Below are 10,819 nucleotides of genomic sequence, written 5' to 3'. Positions count from 1 at the left end.
CACTTAATATGACATTTAGATACAATGAATCCACAACATGGAATATCAAACATTCTCTTTTTGGAAAGAAAGCCGAGTTCATTCACTCTTAAACAACAGTATAGTTGTATGCACTAGTTCCAGATGTTGTATGCTCCTCTGAGAGATACATCTCAGGACTTGTTTGTGATATGTGTGTGCACATTATCATAGCATGTAGATACAGTAGCCATAGTGTTATTACAGTGTTATTACCCGTAGGGCTGGGTGTAATCCAGATACATTAATACATTACCCAAAGTTTAGTTCATCAAGAAGTATGTCGGTTTGATACCCAGCCCTAACTCCCTGTTGTACCATCACACAGACCTTTTGATGGTGTTGTGTAGTGTTGTAGGTGTCATCCAGTGGTACATTCAGTATGTTTCAAAACCTCCTGCAGCTGATTCACTGATGAGATTTGTTGTTTTGTAAATGACACGTAGCTCTCCTGTACTCTGTACATGCTGTATATACTGTTTGTATTTATTAGTTTGTGTATTTGTGTCTGAACAAGTGTCTACTGTAAACACAACTGTACTGTATGTGTGCTCAGCCTTTATAAACCCAGAGAGACCCTGCACAGTTGTTTTTCCTCTAAAGATAAATTCCATGTCAATATGTGCTGTTTTTAATTTCATATTATTTGATCTTTTGTCTTTCTGCTCCCTCATCAGTATTGTTTTTTATTACCCAGCAGTGACCTTTTGTCCATTGAGAGGATTGATAATGATGGTGTAACTGAGCCTGTATTCCTGTGAGGAAACAAAGATCTGCAGTCTAATTCTACCTCCATTATTCTTGAGTTGTTGTGCAAACAAAATGTTTGAATAACCCCCCGGGAATACAGTATGTGGTAAAGGATGTTTGCTCTTCTACACACACACACACACACACACACACACACACACACACACACACACACAGACAAACTCAAAGCTCAGCAATGATTGCATCATACCTCATTCCCATGCATATCCACACACTAATGGTCTTTTTCATGGTGTGTGTGTCACAGGTACAGCTAGACAAGTTAATGCTCCTCACATGCTTTAGCAGTGGCGGGCCGTGCATTTTATACCTGGGCCTTCTGTGCTGTCCTACTGAGCTATGGTTATTTGTTATTGTAATAATACACGTATTCGTATTAAACCGTTTGGTACGAGGCTTAAGAACCGAACAATACGTTTGAATAATACTAATGCATTTGGAAAGTGCAGAAGCTTAAATTGTGGGAAATATAATGTTTTCGGTGGACTGTGCTCACGTAACAGACAACGGGATGTGTGACCTTTTGAACCTGGAACAATAACAAAAAACCGAAATAACCCCGCGATGACGGGATGCTTCGTCATTAACGGACAAGTCAGAATCAATGTAATTAACACAATGGCAAGAACCAGTCACATAAAATTGCCGGCGAACGAAACACCGGCCAGCGTTAACGGAACACCGGCCGGCGAAAAATAAGCACCGACCAGCGAAATAAACACCGGCCAGCGTTAACGAAACACCGGCCGGCGTACGCATCACCGGGCTGAATCTCTCCTTAAAACAAGTTGTGCTGGAAGCAGAGCAACAGAGGAAGACTGGAGCTGTGCAATGAAAAAATAAGATAAAGGGAAAAAAATGATTAAATTATAAAATAGCTATAACTTTATGATTCTGTTGAGGCCAGCAGAGAAGGCTTAGCTGGCCCTGACGGCCCACCACTGCGCTTTAGACACAAAACATGTCCTGTATTCTGCCCATAGAGATCCATAGTTGCTGTGACAGTGTTAGGAGCAGCTATGGTCTCGTCTCCCCATTGCTCTGTTAATGAACTTCTGCTGGAGGAGGCTGCATACAGACACACTGTGCAGGGAGTTTGGATGACGAATCGATCGGCCTGGATGATTAAAAAAACACATTTACAAAGGATTTATGACCATTTCCAAGTTTTTTCTCTGGCCAGAATAAAAATGCTTTCCACGCTGGAGGGAGGGACTGAGAGAAGAGAAAGTAGCATGACGCCGTCACCATTACACCCCGCGGTAGTTCCAGACTGCTGGCAGCAGGGACCCAGGTAGCTGTATCACATTTTTTAGGTATTTATTTACCATATGAAGGAATACCATTAACCCAACAGGGGTCGGCCATTTTGAATATCATGTGCAATTTCAGGGCTTTTTATAGGATGTGAACTTTAACGAACTGCGGATTTAATCAGATCGACATCAAATTTGTTCACTTCAATCTTAAGATCTTTGCGAGAAAAATGTATCACACATTTGCATTTTCATGCAGCTTTGTCACCTTGGCGAGGCAGCAAAATGAAAAAGCGCCTTTCACCATGAAAAAGGAAGTTTTAACTTCAGTGTCCAGTTTGCACCAAATTTCTCAGGTAAGATAAGTGTTCAATCCTGTGGACATTTACATGCCAATAACACCATTAACATTTCACCATGAAACAGGCAGTTGTTATAACTTGGACATACATTATCAAATTTACACAAAGTGTCCAAGCCTGAACACGTCTCCATGCCAATATTGACTCATAGTCCAACCCCCTAAACATGATCATGTGGGATGCATCACACCCTTTCATGACTCATGAACCATTTGTCTAAGAAACATTTGGAATTCATCATTACACTTGGCAGTGTTCCTCTTTCAGGCGAATCCTCATTCATTATCGACGTTGTACTGCGCCCCTACACTGTAACCCCACCTCCTCAAAGAGTTCATGAACAGTTTCCTGGGATTCCTCCTCCAGTGATGGCCTTTTAAATCGGACCAGCCTGGAATACTTCAGTCCTCCACCACCTCTTGGACACACATTCCATTTCTATCAGGGAGGCCAATGTGAAAGGCCTAGAATAAGTTATACAAACATTCCACCTCCTTTAGCAGACTGAGACAGTCTGTATGTAGATTTTGGGAAGTACATTTGATAGCTAAGTCAAGAGGGTACAGAACAGACGTCCTCCAGTGTCTTGCCCACACCAGGAGGAAGTATTGGTTAAACAGAGAAGCTGTCTACCATTTCAATGTGATGGTCAATGCTGTCAACTGCCGACTGAGATCTAACAAGACCAGTCTTTTGTCTGATGCAATTAGAAGGTTGTTCTTAATCCTCACCAGAGCTGTCTGTGACACTCTAAATTCTGACTGAAAATCCTCAAACAAACTATTATGTAGAAGGTAATATAACTGATGTGCGACTGCTTTGTCAAGGATCTTAGAGAGAAAAGTTAGTATTAGGTCTATAGTTGGCCAAAACCTCTGGATCAAGAGTTATCTTTTTAAGAAGAAAGCTACTTTAAAGACATCTTGATCATATCCTTAAAGAGGTGCTATAAGGGTAAAACTTATCCTAGTCGGGATGGGGTCGAAGAGACAGGTAGATAAAGATATCGTTGAAGTCGATTGGTAATGGTCAATGGGAGGAAAGCAGGCAAAATATATATCCGGTTCAGCAATTGTTAAGGTGTCAGTGTTTGAGGACAAATCAGCACCAGTCGAGGGCAGGAGTTGATTCATTTAGTCTGTAATAGTTTTAATCTTATCATTGAAGAAGCTCATGAAGTCATTACTACTGAGGTCTATATACACGGCTCAACAGAGCTGTGACTCTGTCAGCCTGGCTACAGTGCTGAAGAGAAACCTGGGGTTGTTCTTATTTTTCTCTATTAATGATGAGTTATAGGTTTGCTCTGGCATTACCACTACATTGCTATATTGCTTTTGAAGAACCGCTGCAAGGGAGGGTGCAGCGCCGCTCCAACCAGCATCGTATAAAGGCCCGTTCCATCACAGAGCGGGCCTTTGGGATGTTGAAGACTCGGTGGAGATCGCTGTTCTTCAGGGCTCTGGAGGTCCACCGTTGTCCCCCAAGTCATTGACCCAGGATTCCAACCAAAGCAAGATGTTTAAGGGTAAACCCTTAACAAAAAGCTGTCCAACACATGAGAAGATAAATAAATCAATAAATCATCAACACAACAATTAAATTAAAAAAAACTATAAATGATTGTTTTTCCACCAACTCTTCAAACAAATTTTAAAAAATCTAACAGCATTGGCTTGAGCAGCTTCATCCACTACCACTGGGGGCCACGTCAGCTCATGGTGTCCCCCAACACATGAGTCCATCAGGACTGGGGGCTCCACAGAGGGCCGCCTCGTGCATGAGAGAAAACCACGGCCAGGTAGCTGCTGTAGCCTCTCCTCCATCCGTCCCTGTGGGTGGATTCATCCGTGTGAATTGAAGAAGACTTGTTTATTCCGAGACATAATTCCTATTTCGGTCAGTTTTGCTTTTATAGCATATTTAATGTTCTCCTTGATGCGTTCATCTCCTACAACCACCACTGAATAATGATCTGCAATCCAGAGCAACTGCTCTCTTGTGCATGTATCCAGGGACTGGACGCCTCAACCTCAGACATTTCAACTATTTACAGCGACGACTACCCACTGAGCAAACCAGACAGACCCTTCAAAGTTTACCCTTGTGTGCAATGAGGAATAATCCTCACCTCGGGTTGGAGTCTCCCCGCTATCTAAAGACCAACACCGCTAACTAAGCTCATCCCTAGTCTTCATGCAGCTACTGGTGGTGGGTATTTATGCACTGAAGACCGCTGGTTTAGCAGAGCGACTAGCCAGCAAGCAACTCTCCTGAAACCACGGACATGCTCCCAAGCAAGCTTCAACCACGTTCGCCACAGCACTACCCAAAACCAGCTCAATGAACCCAAAGGGGAACGTCGCTACAGTCTACAAGGGAACACTCCGCACCACTTTGATAGAGAACGCACAGAGCAACCTGCAGGAGTCATCTGGGCCTGCTGCAGCATAACATAACCACGAACCTCCTCTCTCCACAAAGTCCAGGGAAGAACAGACCACTAAAGATATATCATGCAAAGATCACGTACCTTACCCCGTAGAGCTATCCCAAAACCAGTGTCCTCTCCGTCCAACTAGTCCTCACACGAGCAGCTGCGTTTACCGGCAGCACCAGTAAACACAGGAACAAAGGAACAAACTAACCTTTACGCACACTAAACCTCAATCTGAACACACAAACGTAGGTTACGATGAAAACCAATCTTCAGACAGTTTTACCGTTTAGTTGACCCAAACGCTGCGAACAAACAAATTCAAAACCGTACGAGTAAGTACCAAAAGCACAAAACTACACGTTCCCAAATGTTACCCTGAAGCCACAGCACGAACGGGAAATAAGACGGACGAGCCCCCAATCTGTCACAACCCGGCTCTCAGGCTATGACAAATATGGAACAGACACGAGCAATGATGGCAACACAAACTATTTGAACTAAACCACGGAAACACAAGAAAACCAAAGTCTAACCGGGCAGCCGCTGGCAGGGATCACTCCTCGTGCAGGAGAAAGGCCGTGCTCCAGGACCAGGTGCTCCAGGACAGGACCAAGTGCTCCAGGACAGGACCAGGTAATCAAGGACAGGACCAGGTGCCCTGCATCAAGTAATCTGCCCTGCAGGGACAAAAGCATCCTCAGTGGTTAGCTTTTCCAGGTTGGGTGTAAAAGGCTAAGAACCAGGCTTTCAAATGAATAATAATTTAGTTTAGGTTTAATTAATAGGCTTGGGTCAAAGACAATGTGAGTATTAGCATGACTGGAAAGAGTTGATTAATTTAGGCTGACATATTCTTCAGGAGATATAGACAGTTTTTTAGTAACACTATTTTGTTGCACTATTACGGTGGTGGTGTTTTATTATGGGGTTATTCTGCATACGTACCTCCTCTTCTATTTACTGTTGGTTTAATTAATTGAAGTGGTTGTGGGGCAGATACAGTGTCTATGAGGTTTTGGGTGGGTAACTGCTCTAATCTCTATGCGCAGAGAAGCGTGTCAGACTGTGACACTACTTCCTGGTCACAGCCCTGGGTTCTCATGGATTAATTCTACCAATAAACTCAGTCAGGTTTCTAGATATGAGATCCGCTTCCTCCATATTTGGATGAATGTCATCTCTCCTAATCAGACCAGGTCTTTCCCAGGAAGTCTGCCAATTATGTACAAAGCGCACATCTGGACACCATCTCTACAGCCAGCAGTGGAATGATGACATACATACATAGCGGGTAATTACTGGGTCTAATGAAGAATACAACACAAATAACTGAGTTAGGCTAGAGCAGCTCAGGACATTTAAAGCGCTGAGGGACAGATGCAAACGACCCGAAGAGTCCATCCATGATGATGGGGGCTCCCATCTTGTTCCAGTGCGAATAGTTCCAGTCACAAATGGTGAGAGTCCATGGTATGAAGAAACATCACACTGTTGCAACTCCCTAATGCAGAATATACATTTAGCATGATGCTACGGCCCAGCACAACACATCATTTTTATTACTCTCCCTGCCAAAGGGACAGTAGACACACTGCATAATAATAATTATAAATCAAAACAAGTACCAGCAAGGTGGCGAAAACCTAGCTACGAGCTAGCAGAGATGGTTGGCTGAAATCGCTTTCTAAATGAATCCTAAATTCCTCTTCTCTGTGCCAACCTCTGTCCACCCCTTCTGGCAGAAAGAGTAATTACAAAAACACTGTTGATATGCGCTTGTATGCCAAGTCTGAGCGGGAGGTGTAATGCTTTGGTACATTTGTAGTTCCTCATAGCAAATCTATCTACACCAAGAGAAACTAGAAAGTACTTCCATTTTTTTCTCATTTGTGATTTCAGGCCACCGTCGTGTCGTCCTCCCGTGCACTGTTGGCTGGTGGATGGTTTATTGTAAAATCATCCGGATGCTGCAGTGTAGCTGCTGAATGTCCCTGATTATCATTTATTGTTTACAACATTGTTAAATTGGAAAAACAAACACAAGTGCGCTCATAGGTTTAGAAAAGCAATGCTTTATAACACTTTATAACACTATATAACTATATAACACATTCAACATGTGTTATGCAGGTAACATTGTTTGTGGCAACATTCTGGGTCACCTTCTTAGAAAATGTGCATTTCACTTTCTGCATCTTTAAATTACTGTGCACCAGAGAGGGTGCAGATCACATTTGGGTGTTTTCAAATATTGCACATCATTTCATGCGTGGTGTGAGCCAGAGTGCTTGGAGGAGCCCCGTCTCCTCCCCCGACACTCACAGAAGTTGGCCTTAGTTGAGAGGATTCATTTAGGAAGAAAAAAATGGAATCTTGATGTGTTGAACATCAAAAGTCACATCAAAGATGAGTTATTTTTTTCCTTGAAATTGACCGTGTGGAACATGAATCGGAAGGAATCGGAGCGAGATGATAGCCTGCTGTGTGGGAAAAGTTGTATTTCTATATCTTTGTAAGTACAGCATTATTTTGATTATGACTGCACTTTAATCTGATCGTGCACATCTAGTGGGGACACTCGCACTCAATTCTCCTTTTTCTCCAAGGCATTCATTTCATGTGTACTGATCACATGGACAACGACAATTACACATAACAAGATCCAAAATGGTGCTCCATGGTGCAATGCTTGCAAGAATTGTTTAGCACTCAACACATCGTGAATTTATTATCTCCCTTCAGGAGGACCATGCCATAGGAAGCTTGTGTGGTTGTGTGAGTGTGAACCTATCGTGCTGCTGGGTGTCCAGTTATGGCTGCATGCTCGTGGACCTCTCGAGGTTGTGCTGACTCACAATTTCTATAATCACCTCTGTTCACCAATTTGATACTGTTATTGACTGCCTGCTGGCTCCTCACCCACTACCTGTAACCGGCCCCTGGCTGGTAGGGGCCGCTAGTAACAACACAGCTGAGTGCATCGTCGCTCTCGTTTATTACATGACATCTTGATGCTGTGTGCTGTGTCTGCCTTTACTTATTTGGTAGTGGCGTGAATAGAACGAGGACAAAGCAGTACAAAGAGATTTGAAAACAAATTCTTGGCTCCGAATGAACGAAAAGACCTTGAAAGTTGCAATATTTGATGGAATGTGGCCTCGTGAAGACCTCTCCCATGCTGTTTACCTCTTTCTTTGTATCTCTGCAGACAACATCCTCAACACACTGAGGTGAGAGTGCAAAGGTCATCAGATAGAGCTTTTTACACTCAGTGTGTTGGCATCTAAGGCCCTGCAATATGCCTGAAATAAGAAATGCCGATGTTGGGTTTTCAGTATATAGTTCTTAGTATAGCTGAACTCATAAGATGTATCCAATGAATAACTAGTAAAATAAGAACAATCAGGTGGTAAATAAGAAACATTAAAACCACCATATTAAAAGCCCGGTTATAGACACTTTTACCACAGCAATGGTTGGTGAGAAGGTTCATATTTTACACCCATTGTGCTGTGGTGTGTCTCTTTGTTCAACTCTACATAGTCATACTCCAGCTCCAGACAGGCCTCTATGTCTGCCTATTTAAAGTTTCAACAAGATGCCCAGTTGGGTCTCCCACTTTTGGTTTGGTGCAATTAATAAATGATGTTTCCCACAGCACAATATAAATACTAACTATGACCAAAAACTAAATATTCAGATATGAAAAGCATTCTTAAAAGATCAAAATAGTGTGTATTTATTTCCAGTATTTGTTCTTCAGTGCACAGACATTTCCAGATGAATAATACATGTTTTGTTGTGAAATACACGGTCAGAGATGATGAAGTCAGCTGTCAGCGGATCATTAGTTAGGTACGGACATGACTCATCCTCCTACAGTGCAGACGCTGGCTTAACAATAAGGCACACCACTGATACCTAACAGAAAGCAGAGGCATTGGTGCGCAGTGGTTGTCCTGCCAATGAATGTTGACCTCTTGTCAGTCCTCCTTCATCTCTCATCACTTTCTCACTACGGTGGAAACCCCACAGAGAGCCGTGTGGCTGCAGAGACAACCCATTCGCATGTCCTCAGGTAACACAGAGGAGGAACAAGGAGCTTTGGAAGCAGCATTCGGTCATTGTGTGAGTTCCTGACCAGCAGAGAGAGCCACAGCGCTCATTCAACCTTGGATTTATTGGTCAGCGTATCGCTCCTCACATGACTGTTATTGTAGTCACATCATTAGATGATGCCTATTGATTCCATTGCATTACTGGGTCTCCTCGTCGCAGAGACAGCATACTCCAGAGTTACAGGTTATAACACAAGTCCTAATTTGTCACTCTAAATGTATACATTTTATTTATTTATTATTTGTTTATTGGGCAGTAGCTTCTTAGCTGTACCAGAGGAAGCTATGAGAGCATCTGCAGCAGAGAATAACTCAAAAATCTTTGTCAAGAAAATGAACGTATCAAATGATACAATCCTAATACAAAGAGATTTTGAACAGAAATCCAGCTCGCCATCATTGCAGCTAGACTTTCAAAGCTCTGAAGAGAGGTTAACATAAATAAATGGTGACACTCAATGCTTCATTTCCCTTTGTCTCTTCCTCCACATCGGCTGAAGTGTTAAGCAGATGGACTGTGAACAATAGGTGGGAGTGTGAAGAGGACACATAAAGAGGAGTGAAATCAAATGCATGTGCAAGTGTGCACGCATAAGCACACACTCACTCATACGCAGAATAAACACACCACAGTTGCCTGCAGCAATCCCCACTAGATCCACACAAGAAGAAGCGCTGTCTGGTCGTTCTTCCTAACGCTGATTTGTGTTCCGTGGCTGATCCAACGTGGCTTCAGGTCCTCTCGGATCCAAAGAGTCATCAAGCAGTAAGAGATAATGAGGAGGCCTCACAAAGGAGACCCACATTGATATTGTTCTGATTTCAGCTGCTCTCTGAAAACACGTCAAAGTGTTCCATTGATACAGGAAGAGTGGCTCTATTTGTTCATGAAACACACTGATCAGATGAATCCAGATGAAATACCGTGCGCTTCAACCATGAAGCTGATATTGATGGAACTGAAAAGATTGAAGCTGCCAAACACATGAATTATTTCCGGCCCACCCTCTTCCTCCTCACATGGTCAGGTTTGTTTTGATTTGTCTTCAGAGGCCCCTACACATTTTGGGCCCCAAGCCCCAGTTTGTGCTTCTCATGTGTCATTATTATTACACTGAATATCTCTGCTTCTGTTTTTCTGAAGGAGTAACCTTTGAAAAGCTCAGCTGCTCATTAAACAGCCTTTACTACCAGCCCAAAATATAGGTCAGCCTCACACAAATTGCAACCAAAATATGTAACAAAACTCAGTTATTATTATATAATCCTACCAGAAATTCCTTTTCAGCCAAATTTTAGTGACACGACTGTGCAAAGAAAATACAACATACAGTATATAAGTGATGAGAATGTATTATAATCACATTATTATACTGATCCCATTTTACCCAGATCTGGTCCTATCTTACTCAAATCTGGTATTCACCCCAGATCTGCAATTATTCTAACCAGATCAAGTCCTATTATATCCAGATCTGGTCTGATTCTACCCTGGTCGTCCTTCAACCAGAGGATCTGCGGTTCTGACCCCGGCCCCGCTAGTCCATGTCGATGTGTCCTTAACCCAAACATTGCTCCCGCAGGCTGTGCCTATGGTGTGTGAATGGGTGTGGATGTTAGATGTAACCAACATGATGTGCTTGACCTCTGAAAGCTTTATTCCATTTAACTAACTTAATATCATTCCAAAAGTTGTAGTGATAGTAAGAGGCAAAAACATTATTTGATCAATTCTAAATTGTTTATTTTAATTCCATCTTTCTCAAATTATTACCTTCACTTTTGGAGAATTAGTTAGTCATTTCATTTAACTTAGAATATAGGACACATGTCAGTTCCACTGTGGATTGTGTT

The sequence above is a fragment of the Anarrhichthys ocellatus genome, unplaced genomic scaffold (genome assembly GCF_004355925.1).
Source record: "Anarrhichthys ocellatus isolate YVR2014 unplaced genomic scaffold, GSC_Weel_1.0 scaffold12, whole genome shotgun sequence".
Taxonomy (NCBI): Eukaryota; Metazoa; Chordata; class Actinopteri; order Perciformes; family Anarhichadidae; genus Anarrhichthys; species Anarrhichthys ocellatus.
This window is presented reverse-complemented; position numbering follows the sequence as displayed.